The sequence below is a fragment of the Peromyscus californicus genome, unplaced genomic scaffold (assembly GCF_007827085.1).
Source record: "Peromyscus californicus insignis strain IS unplaced genomic scaffold, ASM782708v3 Scaffold_6__1_contigs__length_162567912, whole genome shotgun sequence".
In the NCBI taxonomy this organism is placed as follows: Eukaryota; Metazoa; Chordata; class Mammalia; order Rodentia; family Cricetidae; genus Peromyscus; species Peromyscus californicus.
Window position 1 is genome coordinate 112727657 of NW_026294584.1, and position 22371 is coordinate 112750027.

General features: G+C 44.2%; 1 protein-coding gene and 1 long non-coding RNA gene across 4 annotated transcripts in view; one reads left to right on the plus strand and one right to left on the minus strand.

Moving 5' to 3' along the window:
* Frmd4b (FERM domain containing 4B) overlaps nucleotides 1-13089 on the minus strand; it is a 332248-nt gene extending 319159 nt beyond the window's left edge. Inside the window, exon 1 of the mRNA XM_052719520.1 lies at nucleotides 12749-13089. The gene's annotated coding sequence lies outside the window, so the exon portion shown is untranslated. The remainder of the gene's footprint in view (nucleotides 1-12748) is intronic.
* Nucleotides 13090-13340: 251 nt separating this feature from the next.
* LOC128098413 (uncharacterized) lies at nucleotides 13341-20830 on the plus strand. 3 transcript variants are annotated; one of them, XR_008214253.1, is made up of 4 exons: nucleotides 13341-13767; nucleotides 14112-16787; nucleotides 18678-18890; nucleotides 19973-20830. It is a non-coding gene; the product is annotated as an uncharacterized LOC128098413 (long non-coding RNA). The 3 variants fall into 3 exon arrangements; XR_008214251.1 differs by lacking the exon at nucleotides 19973-20830 and having other exon boundaries at nucleotides 18678-19768; XR_008214252.1 differs by lacking the exon at nucleotides 19973-20830 and having other exon boundaries at nucleotides 14112-14265; nucleotides 18678-19768.
* The last annotated feature ends 1541 nt before the right edge of the window (nucleotides 20831-22371 follow it).

Consider the following 22371-nt stretch of genomic DNA (forward strand, 5'->3'; position numbering starts at 1 on the left):
TGGGGATAGGGACAAACCTAAGCCCCCATCTCACAAGTCTGTTGTTCCTCAACAACATACCTACACAGACTGTAATACCCAGCATGGCCCTTTTATCTGTTCAAGAGGGGTTAGCAAAATACAGCTCCTGGGTCAACTTTCTCCCATTGCTTGATTTCTGTAAATAAAGGCTCACCAGAATAAAAAACCTCCGTTTTTATTTCATATTAATTATTAGCATAATTAATAATACAAATATTAAATATTTTATATTAATTAAATATTTTATATTACTTGTGTGTGTGTGTGTGTGTGTGTGTGTGTGTGTGTGTGTGTGTAAGCCAGTGCATATGGAAGCCAGAGGTTGGCATCAAGGTCTTTCTCAATTGCTCTCCACTTTATGTTTTAATTATTTTAAAGACTTATTTTACATTTTTAAATTATGTGTGTAAGTGTGGATCTGTACAGGTGAATCTTGGTGCCCTCAGAGGCTAGAGGCATCAGACTCCCTAGATCTGGAGTGACAGGTGGTTGTGAACCTTATAATGTGGGTGCTGGGAACTGAACTTAGGTCTTCGGCAGGAACAGTGGGTGCCCTTAACCACTGAGCCATCTCTCTGGCCTCGACCTTATTGTTTTGAGTCAGGTTCTCCACTGTCGTGGATCTCACCAAGTATGAACCATCTAGCCATAGGGATCTGCCTATCTTGGCCTCTCCAGCACTGTGATTACAGGCAGGCACTACCACGCCAGAACTTTTTACCTGGTGTGCTGGCTAGTTTTATGTCAACTTGACACAAGTTAGAGTCACTTGGGAAGAACAAACCTCAGTTGAGAAAATGGCCCCAGCAAATTGGCCTATGGGCAAGAATTAGTAATTGATGGGGGAGGAGCCAGCCTAATGTGTGCAGTACCACCCATGGGTAGGTTGCTCTGGGGGTGTATAGAACTGAAAGCAGGCTGAGCAAATCATGAGGAGCAAGCCAGTAAGCAGCATTCTTCCACGGCCTCTGTGTCAGCTCCTGCCTCTAGATTTCTGCTCTAACTTCCCTCTGTGACGGACTGTGCTATAGAACTATGATAAAGCTGAAGTAAACCTTTCCCTCCCCAAGTTGACTTTGGTCAATGGTGTTTTATCACAGCAGTAGAAACCCTAACTAGGACTTGGAGGTTCTGAGAGAAACTCAGATTCTCATGCTTACTAGGCAGGTACCTGCTGACTAAGCCATCTCCCCTGCCTCTGTGCCTGTATTTGATTCTCTGGCTCTCTAGCTCTGCAAAGGCAGAGTTGAGAAGTAATTGTAACATTGGCCATATGGCCTGAGAAGCCCAATATATTTAGAATCTCACCCTTTGCAAAAAAAAAAAAAAAATGTTTCCCAACTCCTGCATTAAGGAGTCACCAAGCAGTCTTCTGATTGGAGGTTTCTCAAATATGCTACTTAATCATAACATAGAAAATTTTAAATCCTTCCCAAGGCTCCAAAGCTAAATGCACAAGTTAAGACTTTCAGAAACTGCAACTGTGCAGAAGATGTCTAGGAACTCAGAAATCAGCAGAACTCCACCTGTGCAGAAGATGCTAAAAATGCCACATCAAAGATGCACAGACCTAATCCCAGCCCCTCACCTAAACCGAATGCCTTCAAAGCAAAGGGAGAATCAGGAGTACTCAAAGGGCAGAGAGGAGTGACTCGGTTCAAGTTAAAACCCAGCAAGAGGTGCTGTGCAGTTAGGGACCTGGCTTCAGGCTCAAATCCTAGGTCTACTCCACCTCCATCTTATCCCTAGTGAAAGAGGAGGAGTAACACTGCTCATTTCCCAGGGTGTTGGACCACTTAGTGGAGATCCGAAGCATAAATGTCTAAGTGAGCTGCCAGCCATTTGCTGACTAGTCTACGGAACTAGTTGCTGGGAAGCAAAATCTCTTAATCTGTTTATGTACTTGTTGACAGAGTCTCATGAACTTCAGGCTGGCCTCAGACTCACTGTGTGTTGTGTGACAAAACGTTTCCTAGGGAGATTCAACACACACATCTACCAACCCTAGACAGGGAGCCCATGACAAACCAGAGTACAGATACCACCAAAGTCCAACTTGGTAAACCAGTGAGTCTCATTGGGTTTACCTCTTTGGGGGTATTTTGATCACCCTGTGACACTACAGACTGTCAATAAAGTTTACCTTGAATCAGGGAGCAGAGTCAATAACTAGCTGACTGGAATTAGACATAGCAAAGCCAGTAATTTGGGTAGAGAAGACGCACAGAAAGGAAATAGCTGGGAGGCACAAGAGAGACTCTGCAGAAGTCGGACATACAGTACAGAGCAGGGGTAACTGAGTCACCATGGCAGAATGCAGATTAATAGAGACAAGTCAATTTGAGTTACAAGAGCTAGTTGGGGAAAAGCCCAAGCTAAGGCCAAGCTTTCATAATCAATAATAGTCTCCATGTCATTATTGGTGGGATGGCCGTCTCGATGAGAAAGTACTACTACAGATGGCATCCAATGTGGAGGCTCAAATATCCAAATACAGGGCCTGAGAAGGCTAAGCAAAGTTCTGGAGAAGGAGCTGGACATGGCTTCCTGGTCCCACAGTCTCTCAGGTAGGCCAGTGCTGGCAGCATACAGAGGCGTGGCTTCCAGCTGTTGCCTGCAGGTATAAAGCTTGGCTCTCACAGACCTGGGTGGGGCAGAGTCAGCCACCAGTGTCACTCTGCAGCAACAGCTCAGCAGTTTAGGGTTTGCCTCGTGTGGCGAGAGAACGCTGCAGATGAACAGTAAAGCAAGGTCCAGACAGAAAAATATCTCTACGAAGGTGCAGTATGCTTAAAAAGTGCTTAGGTGCCGAAGAAAGAAAAGAAAATGGGTATAGACAGCCATAGAAAAAATGGTTTAAAAATAATAAAGTCTTTAAATAAAGACTAAAGTAATTAAAAAAGGCACTTAAAGATAGGAAATACAGAGGGCATCTGGATCCTGCATGGTGCTTTTTTAACTTTGAATTTTTTAAATGCTAATGAACAAAAAATGGCAGCTGCTGAGAGACATTGGATTGTGGGAAAAACTACTGAATTAAACCAGCCTATATATTTTAAGGATGTCTTAACTTTAGAATGGAAGTCAGAAAATACATTGTGTTGGGGGAGAGATTATGGTTTTGTTTCCACAGGAAACAAAAAGCTATGTATTCCCTTCAAAATTAATGAAGATTAGATTTGACCAGGTGAGACCTCCTGAAAATCATATCTACAGATGTGAAGGAAGAAACCAAGAAAACTACAAGACAGGTAATGTATATGCTGATCCCTCTACTATGGGAACAGATCTGAGACTCCATGAGACATAAATCTTGTTGGCTACAGAGTCCTCATGACTTATGATTACATGTCATCCTTTCATATGGCATGGATAAAGGTTTGACAGTCCACACAGACTTATAAAGTTAACAAATGCCTTTTACCGGCTCATAAAACAAAAAATCATCTTTAGCTGACTTGTGCACATCACACATTCTATATTTGTTTTAATGCAGATATATATGTTATCTTTAAAAGTCTGCATATTTTCATAAAAAAAAAAGACCAGACACCAATGAAGACAAGTAGCCCAGGTGATCCAGCCTCTCAGAATGCCTCTGTTGCTGTTTCCTCAAAATTCTGCATCTAGAACAACTTCAAAGCTGCTAGTTGAGATGACTACTAGCAGACTCCTCCTCCTCACAGACTACTCCAGCCAGGACTTCAGATAAGTTCTACACTTTCCTATCACATAGAGACTAAACAAAAACAATACAGCTAGCTCTCCCAGGATTTGACCATTATCTCAATTTTATGAGGGTCCCCTAAAGATGCCATTGCCCACAGACAACAGTAAATAATTTTAAGAACATGACACCCAGCTGGGCGGTGGTGACGTACGCCCTTAATCCCAGCACTCGGGAGGCAGAAGCAGGCAGATCTCTGTGAGTTCGAGGCTAGCCTGGTCTACAAAGCGAGTTCCAGGAAAGGTGCAAAGCTACACAGAGAATCGAAAAATAAAACAAAACAAACAAACAAACAAACCAACAAACAAAAAAGTATGTGTGTGTATATGTGTTATCTATAACTCCTCTTCACTCTAGCTCACTGCTTCAATTGTGACTGATGACAGCAAGGAACCATGGGTGATATTTATCATGATAAAGCTAAGTACAGGGAAAATGTAGTCACATTAACATTGTCCAAGTTAGGAAAACAATCCAACCAAACAAGCATGTGCCATTAGAGGCAGCTCAAGCAAAAGATAATGTGACTACAAAGAGGTGGGTCTTAATCGCCTGGAAAAGAACGTCCTAGGTGAAATGTATTGCTGATTCCTGGACATCAGTAATAGAAATGAAACTGCACACAGGGCAGAAAAAAAATGCGCTGTGCAGTCTGCAGGCAGTCAAACGTGTACTTCTCTCAGATTGTACAGCAACAGCATCAATCAAGGATCATGAGGGCTTTCTGACAAACTGTCACTTTAAACTATCATCGATCATGACTATATTTGCAGCTTTTCTCTGAGATTTACACAGAGTATTTTTCTGTGTGAGTTTGAAGACAAAGCTGGAGAGTACAGTGAGAGGCACTCATGATTAGAACTGTCTCCAGCAGCCAAATCATTCAGAACAAACACAGTGCCTTACTCTTTGTCTGAGTCACACTTGCCCTCCAGAAAACTGGAGCCCACCCCTCTCAGATGAGGAAGGGAGAGCAAGACTGGGGCCATGGAGGTAGATTAAAAACAACATGGTTTTTTTTTTTTCTTTTGCTCTTCAAAATACAAATTGAATTAATTTAACACAGTTAGAGCAAATAACTCTGCTATGTGCTTAATTTAAGTCTTACAGCCACATTGGGACAAGGTACTGTGTTCCCAGTCAGGGACACATGGCTTTCATTAGTTTATCAGGACCCTGGTTTTTTACTTCACACATTTAAATGGAGCCAACTGGAGCATGTGTGATGGCCTCAGATGCCCCCTGTGTCTTCTGATGTATTCAGAAGCCACACTCCCCTGTTTTGAAATGTATCTAAATACGGGAAGGCGATTTGATATAACCAGTGACACCAAATGCCGTTTTTTAACTGGACAGCAAGTGATTTTACTGAAATAGTCACACTACAGAAACTTCCCCTTCAAAGGAACATTTATCTGGGAACTTTAAAAAAATATGTTAAAGTTGCAAAAGTTTGATGCTATAAAAAATGGTGTGCATATTTGTGATCCAAAGACTTACAGGCTGTGGGAGTCACCACCCATTTGACAAAGTCAGAAAGCTAGTTATGACACCTCCTGTCACCTTACTGCCATGGGGGGATGTGAACTCTGCCTTACTGATTTTTCCAACAGTTGTTTTTTTTCCTATTTCTTGTGTTGCTGAGACTAGAACCCAGGACTTTGAGCATGCTAAGCAAGTGCGTTCCTATCGAACCATATCCTCTGCCTTGATTCTCTAACTGCTGCCAATTCTAGACTACGGATCACCTCTTTTCTCCCCAGCTCCTCCCCCATCTAGCAGAATTCTGCCTCAGCACTGAACTTAGATAAAGCAGGACCAGAGCTGGCTGTTTAAACTCCGTGCCTGTGGGTGCCTGGCATTCTGGTCACATATGGCCCCTTCTGCTCCCTTCCAATGACTGAATTGATGGGCTGGGCTCAGTCAGGTGCAACCAGGAAAAGCTAAAAACAATTCCTGGTCCCATCTATTGTTTGCTCCCCCACAGACACTGTTGGCTGTTGGAAGCACCAGCTGGAAGATGGATGCTGGTATTTCCAGAAAGGCCTTTTGATTCAGGAGGGTTGTGATGGGGCCGCATGCTGTGGCAGAGGCATAATTATTTCCAATAACTGTCTCGGCTGCTTGGTGAGTTTCAAAGCCAGGGGCCTCCTTACTGCAGCCAAATATTTAGGGCTGATTTGGGAGGGTTTTATATTTACTGCTCATGTCAAATTGCATGGCTGAAAACTCTACTGTGCTAAAGGGTTGTTCAGCAAAACAGAAAGGAATGTTTTTCCTTGTTTCTTACTTAAATGTATTAGCAGTAGCACTTGTGGCCCTTTACACACCCCTACTGCCAGACCACACAGTGGAGGAGAAAGTACTCGACACATTGTAGGTCTGTTGTGAGCTTTCTCTGGAGAGAAAGCAGGCTCTTGCACTCTGAATGCTGGGACAATAAAGAAGGGAGTCTTTTGGAGCAAAGTAGCAGCATTTGCCCACCCCTAAGCCTGTCACTCACTAGCTGTGTGATCATGAACAAGTCCTGGAGCTTTCCAGGCCTGATGTCCACCCCTGTAAAGTGTGGGTAACTTTGGGACTGGTGGGGATGAAGGAAACATTGTGTGGGAGCGTTTAACAGACTCAGGGCAACTGTAGAGGTTTCATGGATGCTGCTGACATCACGAGGTGGGAGGCTCACTTTGTAGAGAGGAACGTTGCTTGCTGTAAGCCAGTGTTCCAGACAGATGATGCTGAAACACTCCTCTGACCATTGTTGACACCCCCCCACACCACTGGGATCCAAATCAGGGCCTCAAACACGCTAGGCAAGCCTTCCAGCACAGAGCTACACCCCATTGTCAATGTGCTATAGGTTCCACACACCAGCAAGATCCGGCAGTATTTTATCATTTGAACCTGACAGTAGCTGGATACAGCAGGAGCTCTGATGACCTCCATCTTACAGAAGAGGAACCTGAGGCGTGAAGGGTAAGCCACTTGTTCAAAACACATGTTTAGTAAGCAACAGAGTTAGATTTGGGAGCTGGTTGTAGTATGCCAGAAGGTCACGTGACACAAGAACCAACTTTCCTGACAGTGACTCCACTTCTCTAGACAACACTAGCGCAACCTTGGCTCTGGTTCCTCAATAAACACTGGGTGATTTGAGTCCAGTCATAATCTCAGAATGAGCTTTCTTGGCCATAGAAGGGGTGGAGAGCAAGGAGTCTATGGTTTGAGTATGGTTTAAATGTGTCTCATAATGGTTCATGTGTTGGAAGCATTGCTCCCAGTCTGGCAGTTCTGAGAAGTGGAAAAACTATTAAGACATGGGGCCTAAAGGAGATTGGGTCCCTGGAGTCAAGGTCCTTGGAAGGCCTTAAGGAGTAAGTTCTTGCAAAAATGAGTTTCTATAAAAAAGATGGATTTTCCCTTGATAGTTTCTTATCTGGCCTCATGACTTCTTTTTTACACATACTCTCTTCACACACACAAGCATTTGCTGTCCGCACCGATGCTGTCATCATAAGCACAAGCCCACGCAATGCTCTTACCACTGGAATTCTGAGCTGAGTCAACTTTTCCTTATATACCCAGCCTCAGGTATTTTGCTATAGTAACAGAAAACAGACTAAAATGAGGGGAAGAGCTACAAGGAGTGAACATTTCAAGGCGGTAGCTGAGTGATTCTCAGTGTACCTGAACATGAGTTGATGCTGTCACTATTAGTTCTATCATTTATGCAATCTTTACAGTTATATCATCAGGCATCAGGAGTTTGGTCCTTCAGTTCTGGTGAACACATCTTGTTTAAAACTTTCTTAAAAAAATGTTTCACATACAAAAAAGATTAAGGAATGCAAATACATAGCCTAATCATTATGTCAAAATGGACCCCCATATAGCATCACCCTCTCACCTCAAACAGCTTCCTTCCATCTCAGTTGCTTTTCTGTTGCTCATCAAAGACTCCTGACAAAAAGCAACTTAAGGGAGAAAGGGTCTTCTTCCTGGCTCACGGTTCAGAGTTCATCACAACAAAGAAACAGAACAATGCTAGTGGACAGCCCACGCTCTCCTTTTCATTCAGCCTGGACCCTTTCAGTGAAACGGTGCTACCTACATCCAGGGTGGGTCTTCCCACCTCAATGAATCTAACTACGGAAATCCCTCAGAGAAGGGCCATTAGCCAACCTAATCCCTTACCAAGAACTCTTCTCCAGGGGATTCCAGATCCTTCCAAGCTGATGACTGAAAACAACCACCACATTTTTCCTGTCCTTCCAATGTCGCTCATCAGAGGGTTACCCAACCAAATGCCACAGCATTGGGGCCAGGCAGTTCTTTGGTGTAGGGTGTCCAGTGTGTTGTAGACTTTTCTGAGAGCCCTGCCCTATACCCACTAGATTCCACTGGCATTGTTCCCAAGTGGTGACAACCAACAAATTTCTTGGACATTGACAAATATCCCTTGTGTGTGTGGGGGGGGGGCAGAACTATATCCCTGCTACAGAACTCCTACAGCATTTTGATAATGATATCTTAGGTTTCCTTTCTCCTTGGTCATGTAGCCATACATCCTTTAGCATAATCATTTAGCTCTTCCTGGTCGAAGGAATGCTTTATCAAATAATTTAAACTATTACACAAACTCTAATCATAGCCCTCCAAAATAGCCTCCTAGGTGGGGTGACCATGCAATTTACCATCCATACTGGAGGCACAGATATTAATCAGGACTGACCTAAGGCAAGTCAGCATGATCAACCTACTTCTAAGGACCCTCTGCTGTGAGTGAGCATTATCCTTGTAGCCAGGCACAATTAGGGCTCTCTTCCCACTGGCTAATTGTATATGAAGTGACGGGAGACAATTAAAAGCAGTGCATTCCCCAAGGGAAAAGTAACACAGACCCAAACACATAGCTCAGGGCTAAAGAGCTGCACAATGGAGCATTCGGTTGGCCCTGGGCCTTAAAGGGGTGCACTCTCCAAATAATCTCCTCCAAGACCAACTTAAATAACTTACATCACATTAGAATAAAAAATTGATTTAAAATAAATGCCTCCCAAGATCTGCCTATGCATGTAGAAACAAGCATGGTCATCCCTGATAAGAGGGGCTTGGGTGTGTTGTGGATATTTAATTGATGTATTTACTTTCCTCCCTCAGGTCCCATTGAAAGCAGCATGCTTCTTATCAATTTCAGTTGCTCTACATTTTGATCTCATAAGCCCCTATATTGACCATGTCCAGAGGCAGCTGGGGTTTTCTTTATACACATGAAAAACCATATTGATAACCTTTTTGCAGGAGTACAGCTCAGCTCTACCTCCATTATGCAGGACATCAAAGAAGTCAGGAATCAGTTGTCTTCATTAGGCCCTTTGTGCTTTGCTGAAACATCTGCCCCAGACTGTGTACAATTCTCTTCCCCAGCAACTGTATTCATGTGACAGGTCACATGGTCCTCATAGTTCTCTACTCCAGAAGTCATTTATTACAGGATCTTCCTCCAGAGAAGTCAACCAGACTGATTTTTTTTTTCTGGAAACCTTACAAAGAGAGCTTGCAGTTTGTTAGACTAAAAGTTCAACATCATGTGACCCCTTCTGTTGAGCCTACGGCAAGGGGGTTCATAATGGAAAGAGATAACACAGTAAGGTGGGAAGACTCAGAGATTCAGTCGGCACCTCTCTCTGGTACTGACCCAGGTCCTAGAAACACTACACCAATCCCTTCCTAAGCTGGTACCCCTGTGACCAAAGCCCTGTACTTCTCCATATGGCCACACTGCGAACCAGGTGTCCAGCCCATGAAGCTTTGAAGGCCATACTCAAACCATATCCATCTAAACCAGCAACAACTTATACTATCCAGTCTTCTTATCACACAAAAAGGAACCCAGTATACAGATAGAAAAGCAGGGCTTTTAAAAACTGAGAAGAAAGCAGATCTTGAAGTTGTTTTTTCATCTCTAAGCAAAGTACTCTCTGACCTGTTAATGACACAAACCCATACACAGGAAAAGACACAGTGCCTTTGTGATGTCTATAAAGTATCCCAAATCCACTTACAACTGTATTTCCCACTTAGCAAAACAATACTGATAGATACACACCCTCTGTCGCAGTGCATTTCAAACTTTGACAGTAACTCACAGTGAAATGGCACGTTATGCTGCAGCCCCAAACGTAGAACGTCAGCCCCACCCCATAAATCTGACTCAAAGTTCCATAAAGCCACAGAACTCTCACCAACTTCTCACAGAGCCAGTCTCTTGTCTCGTCATATAGTCTTTTAATATTGGTTGTGACCAGTAAATAGAGTTTATGACCTTCATTTTGAAAAACACTGTCCTGTGAGATAAGGTTTAGAAATTGAGTTCATAAGGAAGAACTTGGTTTTGTCTTTGCTTTTTTTTTTATGACATTATAACTTCAGGAAGGCAGTTTACAAAAGAAAATAAGTTTGGCCCCCAAATTACCAAGATGGTTTTTTATCAAGCATCTAGCAACAGAAAAATACCATCTTCAGACATCTTTCTGAGAGCCCAGGACCCATGTTAACTAGAAGAGAAGGTGGGGGAAAGCCCTAAGGATTTAGAAATAAATTCATTACCAAGCAAAAGATCATCTAAAACAAAATAAAACTGTTAAGTGAGAGGAAGGGAAGGAGAGAGAGAAAAGGGGGAGGACAGGCGAAGGAAGAGAGAGCGATCATTTGTAGTGCAAGCTCCAAGCCTTTACTTATGTGTGCAAAGATGTGCAATTCAGAAAATCATTGCAGACTGGATATGAAAATCAGATATTTTTAACTACCTTCCATGCACCCTGTTTGTGTTGTCAGTTAGCCAAATTTTCCTTTCTCTTCCTGCAAAAGCATTTCAAAGCTTTAATTAAATCCGTGCCACCAAATGGACACCGGGGAGTCCCAAGTTTTGCCAGAAACAGAGACTAGAAATGATAAATTCTTCGGAGACCAGGCAGCTCTTCCCTATACCCTACCCCACACTCTGGACTGGCTGTGAAGTTAGCTCCGCCCACAGTTTCCTGGACTCTTTAGGCTCAAGTGTAGTTCTACATGTGCTACAAGAGGACCCTTAACTTTTCTGTAGCTAACATGGAAACTTGTGAACTTGCAAACACTTGCATGCCCTGAAGCCTGACCTTTTGAGAACTTGGCGGATGATGAAAATTAAACCTCATTGTGAGTGTTATAGGTAGACTTCTTCATTTTCCACCATTGACTTATCCAAATACTTTCTACCCACATTACCAAATATAAGCAAATAAAGCGTTTGGTTAACGCATGCACTATGTCCCAAACAAATGACAAATCTTCTCTATTCCAAGAAGCCCCGAGTTTTTCTTGACCTCCTCTGGGAAATACAGGTACTGCTCCACGACATGTGCGGATATATGCCTGCTGTTGTTTACAGAATAACCTCCTAGCTATTTTGTAACATTGAACTTGGGAGCAAAAATACTCGGAACTCTTGATTCTCCATCAACTCTTAAATATCAAATTAAATGTATGAGGAAGAAAAGGCAAGGTGGCTATTGTTGTTGATTTGTTTGTTTGTTCTTCATAATCATTAACAGAACATGACTGGGTCCCTTCTAGTGACCCTGTTCTGCTAAGGAAGCCTAACATGAAGTTAGATGAATTGCTAGTAAGCCTTAATGGCATGGTCCTTAAAATCCCTCTAGGGTTTGCCTTACTATTGGACTACTCGTGAAGCCTGCAAACTGCCTGCCAGACTGCCTAACACAGCTCTCCCCAGTTCTTTTCAGCACACTGCGCACTGTGTGTGACGGATCAAAGGGCGGCTAGAGAGGGTTAAGTAAGGCGAAGAGGTTTTTCTTCCCTTCCAGACACTGGCTTTGGAAGTTCCTCAGATCCACCCCCTTTGGGACAAGAATCAGCATGTCAGGGATTGCCCTGTAATCTTTAACACATCCTCTGAGTTGGCTGGTGCAGTTCTGGGGCAAGCTCAGGCTAACCCTGAAGAATCATGCAGCTTTCCTGAGACTGTGGCTGTCAGCACCGTGGCGTCTTCCTTCCCCACGGGGCCACCCTGCAGTCGCGGCCCTCCAGGTACCAGCAAACACATCAAGTCAGCCCGCAAAGTTCAGAGGAGTTGGCCCTGGTATGTTTACAAGTCCTAGCAGATCTCAGGAATGTTCGGGATAATTATTACCGCACCCAGAAGCGCCCAGCCCAACCCTCTCACATCTGGAAGGAAGGAAGCGGCCACACAAAGAAGAGCTAGCGACCTCCTCCTGCCACTGAATTCTCAGACCCGGGGAAGACTGGAGTCCAGCTCTACCCCTTTGTAAATGGCACCCAGCTCTAATCAGGAGCATCTTTAAGAGCGCCATGCATAGGGAGACTTTGGCCTCTAGTCCAAACGAAATAACACTTCTCAAATTAGGGCTAAATACGCTTTCTCAGGATGAAAATGAAAAGTGAGATACTCCAGAAAATTGACAGGGAGCGGTTCACACGCACACAGCATCTCCAATACAGGCGCGCCTAGGATGTGACACGCCTATTTACAAAGGGCAGCCAAGCCAAACCCTAGCTGCCCTCGGCTAACGCCAGGGAACCCCTCTGCTTCTTCCACTGCCTTCGGAGGGCATCTCCGGGCAACCGGGTCTGGGATTCAACGGTTCTTCTCCATACCTCCCACCAAAGCAAAAAGCTCATGGTCCCAGTCAGCGCTTTCGCAAACCCCACTAGCATCAAAGCCTTGAACCCGCCAAACTTCCTGTCACCACACCGCCGGAGCCACCAAAGCGCGGCGCCAAGTGCCTAGAAACTCCAGTCCAGGCTGCACCAGCCCTGGAGCCTTGGGGCGGGGCTTCCCTGTGGCAGGAGTAGGGGACCTTCTCTGAGGGTCCCCAATCTGCGCGCAGCGCCGGGGGCGCACTCTGCGGCCCGGAGGTGAACCTCGACCCCCTCCTCCAGTGACAGTGCGGTCCGACATCCCCGGGACAGTCACCCACCTACCTGCTCAGCCGCCTCCTCCCTCTGACGCGCGGGGCTGTCGCCTTGCTACTTTATTGTCTGCGCTGCGCACCGCGCGGGACCCGGGGAACCCGCTCTGCGCCAGTCCCGCAACTCCTCGGCGCGTGGCGCCTTCCCCCGCGGCGGTTGTCTTCCTCTCGGTCCTCCTCCTCTCCGCCCAGGCTTGGGCTCAGCGTCGGAGGAGACACGCAGTCCAACTCTGCAGCCGCTAGCCTGGCAGCCAGAGCCTGCAGCATCCCCTGGTCCGGAGTCCTCACCAGGATCCCCACACTCCGCGGAGGAGCCCCGAGCCGCCTTCCGAGTGTCCCCGCGTCCCTCGGCCCAGCCTCCGGCCGCTGTCAGCCGGGGCTCTCCACCGCTCTGTCTGCGCTGCCCCCGCCCGTCGCCTCTCCGGGGGCCCGGGCGGCCCTGCCAATGAGGCTCGGCGGATGCGCTGTTCCGGCCCAGTCATTGTATCGGGAGGAGGAGGGGGAGCGGAGCAGGGAGGGGGCGCTCGGCCTCGCGGTTGCAGCCCGCCCGGCCGCCTGCGCGCGCACAGGCAGCGGGCACCCAGCGCAAGCCGGTCCTAAGGTGCAGTTAGGAGGCAGGAGAGCTCGCCTCTGTGCATAGCCCTGACTTGGAAAAGCTGTGTGACTCTCGATTGCACTTCCCGGATTTAGGCACCCCCAGGACCTTAGAATAAAGGGAGACGGTAGGAAATGCAAGGTATCTCCAAGGACTTCAGTGGGGCTGGAGAAATCACTAGACTAAGACTCCTGCAATCTGATGGCTCTGCATGAAAGAAGAAAGGGGGTGTGTGTGTGTGATACTGTCCCACACTAGACATTTATTCACTCTGAGTCAGGGGTACCGCGTTGCGCTTTATTTGGAGGCTCAGAGAGATTCCCTCCAAACAGCTGATAGTGACAGAGCAGAGGTCGCAATTCGATCTGATGCTGAGCTTAATGCAGTCATTGGGAGAAAGAAGGGAGAAGACCATTCATGAAACACCCACTACTAAGGTATTTTCTCTGTTTTATCCAATTGAATCGGCAAGTAGAACGCCAAAGTTGGAAAGCCTGAGCTGGATGAAAGCATGTCCCAAAGCTCCTTAAATGCACCCCTCCCACGCACACTTCATTTCTTTACACACTTGCTGTTAATTCATTTTTCAAAGTAAATCCATTACAAAACTAATTATCTACAACTACACAGTTATATAGCGTTTTGTTGAACAGTCACTTGTGAATATTTAATTTAATGTTTCTGCAATACTGGGGTTTGACCCTCCTCTCTCTTCCTTTCTCCTCTCTTTCTTGACTTCTTTCTTCTGTTCCTACTCTTCTGCTCATCTCTTTCTTAACAGATCACAGTCCTACACAGAGATGGAAGGGAGAGAGGACCTTGGATTTCCTGGCCTGATGTGGTACAGCTGCTGATGGGAAGGGGTGCAAGCAGAGAGAAAGTAAGATCTGAAGTGACAGACACTTGATGTGTGATAGATATCATGCGTGCCTGGCGTAAGTTCTAATTAAATTTTCTTCTGGTGCTGAGTGGACTGTTTGCTTTCCATTAAATAGAAAATACTGAATGAGCAGCTAACATTTGTTGAGTGGTAATTACTTGCCCTCTCAGACCTGAGCTGTGTAAGCAGATCACTTGGCACCATGTCACTTCCTCCCACCCCCCATCCCCATTCACTACCACCCACCCCTGGGAAGAGAAGGAAGCCCCCTGCAACCAGGTCCACACCTGACGTTTTCAGCTTCTAACACATAGTGGGAGCACATTCAGTGTCAGTTGAGTTTATGGACCTCTAATTTTGGACTTCTACTGAGGAAGGACGAAAGGTCTAGAGGTCAGCTGACCAGCCTGAGAACAAGGCCCTGGGAGGAGATGGTACCCATCTGTAAACTTGGCAAACCACTCCACAAATGCCTGTTCAATGGGCACACCCATGTGAAAATATCCCCCCCCCCCAGCGAATGTTTTGAGCCTTTGCTTTCTCCTAGGTGGATATTTTGCAAATCAGGAGACCTTTTAGATGGTGGGACCTAGCTGGTGAAAATAGGTTGCTGGAGGTGGGCCTTTCAAGGTAGTAGCCTGGATTAGTTCCCCAATTCTCTGCTTCCTGGCCTATGGTGAGGCGATGCAATGAACCTTGCTATGCCTTGCCCCAAGTCTTCCCCACCACGACAGAATGGGCTGTCTGAACCGGTGAGTTGAGCTGATCTTTGCTCTCTTACGTTGTTTCTGCCACGTGTTTGGTCAGAGTGAGGAAAAGTAACAGTACACATACCCGGAGTAAAGGAAATCAAGGGGTTACATTAAGTCTTGATATAAAGAAGCATCTCTTTCATTTTGACTAGTCTGTTCTCTAGGTGATGCTGTCATAAAAACGTGGGAGGAAACGCAAGAGGAACAAAATCCTTAAAGGATGTATGGTATTTGTTTTCAAATATACAAACAATAAAATATGCAAGTCTATGTGTCTAATTTAAATAGGGATTGTCAGATAATCGAAATGGGACAACATCTAGATAAAAAATAATATTTGTGTTTCAAAACAAAATAATTAACAGCTCTCGTAGTTTTCGTATAATCAGTAAATACATAACTCCACGTTGGGCAGTATTGAAAAACATTGCAATAAGTCAATTAAAAGAATTTTTTTCTTCAGAAATTTCTTGTCTTCATTTTCAGCCCTACATTAGTTTTTCACAGCATAAAGGAGTGTTTTGGTATGTGTAACATGAAATTTAGCTACTGGGTTGATAAGGTCATATACTATAAATACCCAATTAGAACATTTTAAAAGTATTCATTTTTTCTGGATTAATGGTAGGTAAATGCTCATTGGATTTTTTTTTAATTTATATGTATTGATATTTTGTTTTTATGTATATCTATTTACCATTTTTGTGCATGGTGCTCATAGAGGCCACAAGAGGGTATTAACTCCCCTGGAAGTGGAGTTACAGACAGTTGTGAGCTGCCATGTGGGTGCTGGGAATTGAACAGAGGTCCTCTGGAAGAGCAGCCAGTGCTCAGCCTCTGAGCATCTCTCCAGCCTCTCATTTAAAGATATTGTTGATTTGAATACAACAAAGTCTGTATAATAGAAATTGAAAAGTATGCACAAGTCCACTGCTCCAGATAAAAACCTTTAACCTATAGACTTCAGACTTTAAAAATATATGTGCAAACACATATATAAACCAAATATTTTATTGATGGGCTGTGTCTTATTCACCCATACCAATTAAGCTTCTTTGATTTTCTCTTTTGTTTGCTTTATGTAAAATTTGAAAGACAAGGTTACAAGAAAGTCATGCCATCCCTGCAGCAATATTTTAATTCTAGCAAGTTTGCAGTTTCCAAAGATTTCCTGCTGATCACTCAAATTTGGGATAAAAGAACGCATAAGAACGCTCTCATGTTTTGTATCTAAAGGCTTGCAAGTGAGCAAGTGTCCATTTATGTGTAATGAGGATAACCGCACTTGGGTTCCCTGAATATATGGGAGGTCACTGAATTTTGTACCCTAGGAAGCATTCATTCCTCCAGTCCCCATTCTAGACAAGGAGACCGAGGAAGAGGCAGAACCAGGAAGCAGATGTGATGTGCTCAGATTAGTCAGCTATTAATTCAGCTTTGGCTGGCTCCTAGGTCTATGTGACTCAGCACGGTGGCCCCACCTGGGTACCACACCTGGGAACCCCACCATTTGGGGTACTTCTGTTATTAGTGTAATGGCTTAAGCATCTCTCCACTGGTTTGGGGATTCTCAAGAGGACTTAAAAAATAAAATATTGGGTCAGTCTTGGTAGTAAAGCTGTAATCCTGCCCCTCAAGAAATATCATTCTAGACCAGCCTGAGTTGCAATGTAAAATTCTGTCTCAAAATTTAGAAGCCGGGTGGTGGTAGCGCATGCCTTTAATCCCAGCACTCAGGAGGCAGAGGCAGGCGGATCTCTGTAAGTTCGAGGCCAGCCTGGACTGCTGTGGCCTCCACAATGAGAAACAGCATGTGAAGATGCAGGTAAGCCACGAGCCACGTGACAAGGTATAGATTTATAAAAATGGATTAATTTAAGCTGTAAGAACAGTTAGCAAGAAGCCTGCCACGGCCATACAATTTGTAACCAATATAAGTCTCTGTGTTTACTTGGTCGGGTCTGAGCGGCTGTGGGACTGGCAGGTGAAAGAGATTTGCCCTGACTGTGGGCCAGGCAGGAAAACTCTAGCAACACTGGACTACAGAGTGAGTTCCAGGAAAGGCGCAAAGCTACACAGAGAAACCCAGTCTCAAAAAACCAAAAAAAAAAAAAAAAAAAAGATAGAACCATAGTGACATTGGATATATCAGAAACTGTTCTTGGAGCTACTCTGGTTCAAGGCCAGTGGCTGTGTTTTCTTTCTAAAACAATCCTTAGATAGCAGCAAATGCTAAGGAGGCTCATGGTCATCCAAAGATATACTCCAGGCCATTTTGTTCCTTCTTTGAGAGCACCATGACATCATACATTTCTACGTAACTTCTACACAGACTCTCCACCCCAAAGACATGAAATGTGCATTGTAACTGACAAAGGGTAACCCTCTCTTTGCTGCTTCTATGGGAGGTGTTTAATGACGTCATCTTTCCATCAACCCCAGGGCCTTTTCACGTACAGCAAGATGAAACCAAATCCTCTCTTTCCAATAAGGTCTCCAAGGCTGTTGGATTTTACACTCAAATATAGCATAAAAATATTATTTCTAACTTTTGAGTCTGTGATGTGATGTGAATGAACACACAGTATGTGTTTTAAGTGCATGAACTATGATGCCCTGAAACTAAAACAGAATATGAAAGCTTAAATAATGCTGTTTAAACCAGGGTGGATATTAGGCTCAATCCTGGGAAATTGCTTTCCAGAGTCAAATACTGGGAATTTCATAATGTTCAATCTCATGTGACTCTATTGCTGCAGCTTAGTTGTGAACACAGGCATGAGCCGTGGGGCTGCTCCTCTCCCTTGCTTCCACGTTATGCAAGTAATACAACTGAATTTGAACCTCACAGAAATGCGCATATAACTGCCTTTTAAGGGCCTATCACTATGCCCTTCACATGTGAAAATGCTTTTTAATGATGCTCCTTTGCCACTTAACTGGTTGAAACGCCTTGGAGAGCAGCCAGTGCAGCAATCCAGCCCCTTATGGGCTAGCCTGAGAGGAGAGCGGAGATCTAATGAAATATTACATCGGAGTACTCAGGCAGCAGCATCTTTCCCTCCAAAGGGCAAGGACACTCCACGAGCCATAGACAGCTATTCTTCTACCATTCTGCCGCCATGTTACCTGATCCCGAAGATCCCGACTGTCTCGGGGAAGTGACTCAGTGACGGCTTTGGCAGGACCCATTGCCCTGGAGAGACTACAGACTAGCGTCAGTTCTAGCCTGTTTGGCAGGATTTTGTTGGTGTCATTAGGTTTTGTTTTTCACTGATGGCTAAAATTTGGAGATGTTAACCTAAGCGTGTGGATTGGTGGGCATGCTTGAGCATATTTAGAGAGAAGATTCCAGACCCAGGGCACCGTTTGACACCATCCTATTAGTTCTAAAAGGGGACGTCTTAAATTTTATTTTTAATTGAAAAATGATCATGGTAATACTTAGGGACACACAGTGATGTTTCAATACATGAATATGATGTATAAGTATCAAATCAGGGAAATGAGTGTATTCAGTTATAGTTTCTAATATTGTGAAACATTAAAAATCTTCTCTTATTTACAGCATGTTAATATACATAATACATGGTTGCTAACCATACCCAACTACCTGAAATTCTATTTAATTGAAACTTAGTGGCTAGTGACCATTATTACACTCTCTCTCGCTAGGACATAAAGTTTTATTACATTCACTTATTTGCTTTGGCAGGATGTGTGTGCTTTGCCACGTCACGTGTGTGGAGGTCAGAGGACAGTTGGTTGGAGTCATTTCTCTCCTTTCACCATCTGGGTCCCCGGGACTGAACACCGGTGATCAGGCTTGGCCACAAGCTCCTTTACCCACGAAGCATCTACCTGACTCAACATGAGCTTTTCTATTTTCCACGTCTCCTCTAGTGCTGGACTTGAAAGTCGGGACTCTGTAAGTGCTTTGCAAATGGCCAACCACTGAGCTAGCCTGCAGCCCTCAAGGTGTGTAGATTCCACATAGGATCGAGATCACAGGGTGGTTTTCCTTCGGACCCTGGCTTACGTCATTAATTGTGTCTTCTGGGACAATCCTTATTATTGTAAACGATAGAAGCATGAAAGGAAAGTCTAACAAAGAGTGGGGGCGTGTAGGAAAGAATCTCATGTTATTCTAGAATTTTGAACTAATTTTCTACAAACATGTCATGATCTACTTCTGGGGGTATTTCACTGAAAAAAAATTTACAGTTTTCTTTAAAAATGAAGCAAAGCAGAAGTTCTACCAACTCGGCTGTCACTGTTTCATGTGATTACTTCAATTGCATTATTTGACATTGTATAAGACGATTAGTGTAAACACCATGCGAAATAATGACAATAATGTAAAAAGAAAAGGAAGGTATGTTCTTTAAAAGTTTCATCAGTTTAATATAGTTTGCTTGCAACTTCTGACATGGCCAGAAGGGATCTTCCAGTCTGTGGGTGGCCTTGATACATCTTCCTTTAGGCCTGTTTCATTTGGGATGCCTTGTTGACTAATGCCAACACCCTTTCTCCTATAAAACCTGGAGGATTTGGGAGAACTTTGTGTCCATGGGTGATTAAACCAGATGCTTAGGACTTGACAAAAAACATCAATGGGAATGGGCTGGAGAGATGGTTCAAGTGGTTCAGAGCACTGGCAGCTCTTCCAAAGGACCCGGGTTCAATGCCCAGCACCCAGTAACAGTTTACTACTGTCTGTAACTCCAGTTCCAGGGGATCTGGCACCCTGATACAGATGTACATGCTGTCATACCCCGAAGTACATTAAATAAAAATGGAAGCCCAGGTGTTGTGATTGAATTAGAAATAGTCCCCTAGAGATTTGTGTGTTTGAAAACTTGCTTGGTCCCCAGGCGATGGCCCTGTGTTGGAAAGTTGTGGAACCTTCAGAAAGTGGAGCATCAATAAAGGAAGTGGGTCACCAGGAGGCCTGGGGAGATTTCATAGCCTAGCCTTACTTCCTGTTCACTCTATGCTTCCTGACTGCAGATGCAATGTGGCCAGCAGCCTCCTGTTCCTGCCAGCATGCCTTCACTGCCACTGTGGACTGTATCTCCTCAAAGTGCAAGCTGAGGTAAACCCATCCTCTGTCAAGGTGTTCCCTGTCTGTCATTTTGGCACAATAAGCAGCAAAACAACTAAACCAAGAGGGTCAGGATAACAAAGTGGAGACCACCACAAAATGGGAAACACGCACTCTGACCACAGGGTCCCCTGCTACCCAGTACCCCCACCTCCACCCCCGTTAAAACAATAGCAGGCCATACTTGGGATTTTATTTTTAAAAACTCTGATTATTAAATGCTAGCAATTAATTTAAAGCCATTTAAAAATAATTAGTCAAACAAAAGGTATCTGCGTTCCTGATAGGACTCAAGGGGCCCCAGTTGGACTGTTGACCTCTCCCAAACTCTTCCTTCAGAAAACTGGGAAAGTGAGGCTCAGAACATGGAGATAATTTGCAGAAGAATACAAAATCATATCACAGGAAATTGAAGCATGGCTGCTTGGCTTCTATCCTAGGGCTTTTCCAATACAGGCATCTGCTTCTATTCTTTTGCTAAGATTTAAGTGATATTCCCAATTACATGATTTCAAACATTGTGCACTGTTAAAAAAAATGACAATATTCATTGGCTCTGAAGCATGCATTTGACAACGGATGGCATTTCAGTCACGGGATCACCTGTTTTAAAATCGCTCCAAGCCGGGCGGTGGTGGCGCACGCCTTTAATCCCAGCACTCGGGAGGCAGAGCCAGGCGGATCTCTGTGAGTTCGAGGCCAGCCTGGGCTACCAAGTGAGTTCCAGGAAAGGCGCAAAGCTACACAGAGAAACCCTGTCTCGAAAAACCAAAAAAAAAAAAAAAAAAAAAAAAAAAAAAAAAAAAAAATCGCTCCTAATGCTGATAAGGTTAGTTCAGTTCCACTTCCGTTCACGTACTTTCCAGAACTTTCTGCACCTCTGTTTCCCTCCATTTCCTCTCGCTTGCTGTAGCAGGCCAATTTTAGAGAAAAGTAAAATATTGAAGAGGTAGCGTGTTGACTGCCCTGCAGGGTGTAAGAAGAAGATGCCGGCAAGAGGCACACACCTTGAGTCAGCAGTGGTAAAGAGCTCAGCCATGCACAGAGCCTTGCAGGTCCTTTGCTTGTGCTGCCAAAGCAAACAAAACACACAGCTGTAGCTGGAGAGTCTCTCCGGTCCAGCCAAGCACCGTAGTCCCGCAGCCCACTTATAAAATAAACACACAGACGCTTATATTATTTAAACTGTTTGGCCTAATGGCTCAGGCTTCTTGTTATCTAGTTCTTATATCTTAAATTAACCCATTTCTATAAATCTATACCTTGCCATGTGGCTCGTGGCTTACCGGTACTTTACATTCTGCTCTCCATGGCAGCAGCTGGCAGCGGCTCCTGACTCAGCCTTCCACTTCCCAGCATTCTCCTCTCTCCTTGTCCCGCCTACACTATCCTTCCTGCCTACTGGTCAACAGCGTTTTATTTATCAATCAATCATAGCAACACACAGCGAACTTGTCAGGACCCAATACTCTCCTGAGAAAGCGTGGAGATCATTTTTCTAGGTGTTTTAGAAACCGGAAACCTCCATGATACGTCTGATATTATGCCTTTTTTTCTTTTTCAGAAACGGGTTTTTTTGTTTGTTTGTTTTGTTTTTCTATATCAAACACACACAGCTACCACTCAGGACTGACTGCTATTCTTTGTTTTTAATCAAAGTAAAACATTAGAGGAAGCTGAAGTTCCCTTTGTCTCCCATTCCTAATATTATTCTTTCCAACTTTCCACAAGTAACCAGTAACATGAGTTTGTTCGACTCTATCCAGGATTGTGTGTATACGTATATATCCATGAATAGTTCCTAGCATAGCAATCTGCAGTTTGAAAATGCATGCTTCTGTCAGTCCATCCCTAAGGTGCCTTAGCCTGTGTGTTTCATTTAATAACAGCCTTATAAAGGTTTATCCAAGGTGATGGATCTGAATCTAGTTTAATTTTTATCCACTTGGTGATATTCTACACTCTATTTGTCTATTTCAGTTGGTCATTTTCAAAGTCTTAATTATTTTATTTCAAAACATTTAAACAAGGAGCTAATTTTACTGAAAACATTGACAATAAGTTTTAAGCTGGTCATTTTTCTTATTATCCAGGACCAAGGTAGAGAACATTTTCTCCTTTCTTCTTGGTCCAGGATCCTTGATCTTTCTGGCATTGCATGGAGTCTACTAGAAAACTTTGGGATGGAAAATTGTTTTAAATGACGTATTTCAGATGGGAAGGTTAAAAGTTCTTGCTTTGAGATTCCTCAAAAGGATGAAGATTGAAAAAAAAAGTGGTATATGTACACAAGTAGAGCTTCATT